This window comes from Meleagris gallopavo, unplaced genomic scaffold (assembly GCF_000146605.3).
Source record: "Meleagris gallopavo isolate NT-WF06-2002-E0010 breed Aviagen turkey brand Nicholas breeding stock unplaced genomic scaffold, Turkey_5.1 ChrUn_random_7180001864474, whole genome shotgun sequence".
Classification (NCBI taxonomy): Eukaryota; Metazoa; Chordata; class Aves; order Galliformes; family Phasianidae; genus Meleagris; species Meleagris gallopavo.
The window spans coordinates 1-610 of record NW_011129864.1 but is presented as its reverse complement, the minus strand read 5'-3'; the positions used below and the strand labels follow the sequence as shown (position 1 = coordinate 610).

General features: G+C 64.1%; 1 pseudogene; it reads left to right on the top strand.

Annotated features, from left to right (window-relative positions):
* Positions 1 to 27: 27 nt before the first annotated feature.
* Positions 28 to 493, top strand: LOC116217653 (annotated as a pseudogene).
* The last annotated feature ends 117 nt before the right edge of the window (positions 494 to 610 follow it).

The window sequence follows — 610 nt, the reverse complement described above, 5'->3', positions numbered from 1 at the left end:
GCAGAGTCACCCCCGCCTCCGCCAGACATGTCGTGCTACAGCCCGTCGCCAGACAGCCGCCTGCGGCCCACGCCCCGCCTTGCCAACAGCTGCAACGAGCCGTGTGTCCTTCGTTGTGCCGACTCCAGCGTTGCGATCCAGCCCCCCCCAGTCGTGGTGACGCTGCCGGGCCCAATCCTCAGCTCCTTCCCTCAGAGCACAGCCGTGGGATCCACAGCGTCCGCTGCCGTGGGGAGCTCTCTCAGCGCTGGCAGTGTGCCCATCGGTGCTGGGGGCGTCCCTGGGCCTGGGGGGCGTTTGGGTGGTCAGGGCTGGGCCGTGGGCTCTGTGGGACTCTGGGACGTGGCAATCTCTTCTGCTAAAGCCCATGGATCACCTGCCTGTGCATGAGCACCACGGGCCTTGAAGGCAGCCCTGGAGCCAGCCCTGAGGGCATGGCCACGCTCTGCAGAGGAGCCGAGTTCCCACCAACTTCTCCTCCTCATCGCCCGCCCTCTTCCCCTGCTTACCATCCGTGCTCTTCTGCTATCACTGAGCTTTGCAGAATGTCCAAAGGGCATTGCTGAAGCTCTCAGCTGGTGCATGTTCCTCTCCTTTTCTCATTAAAGAC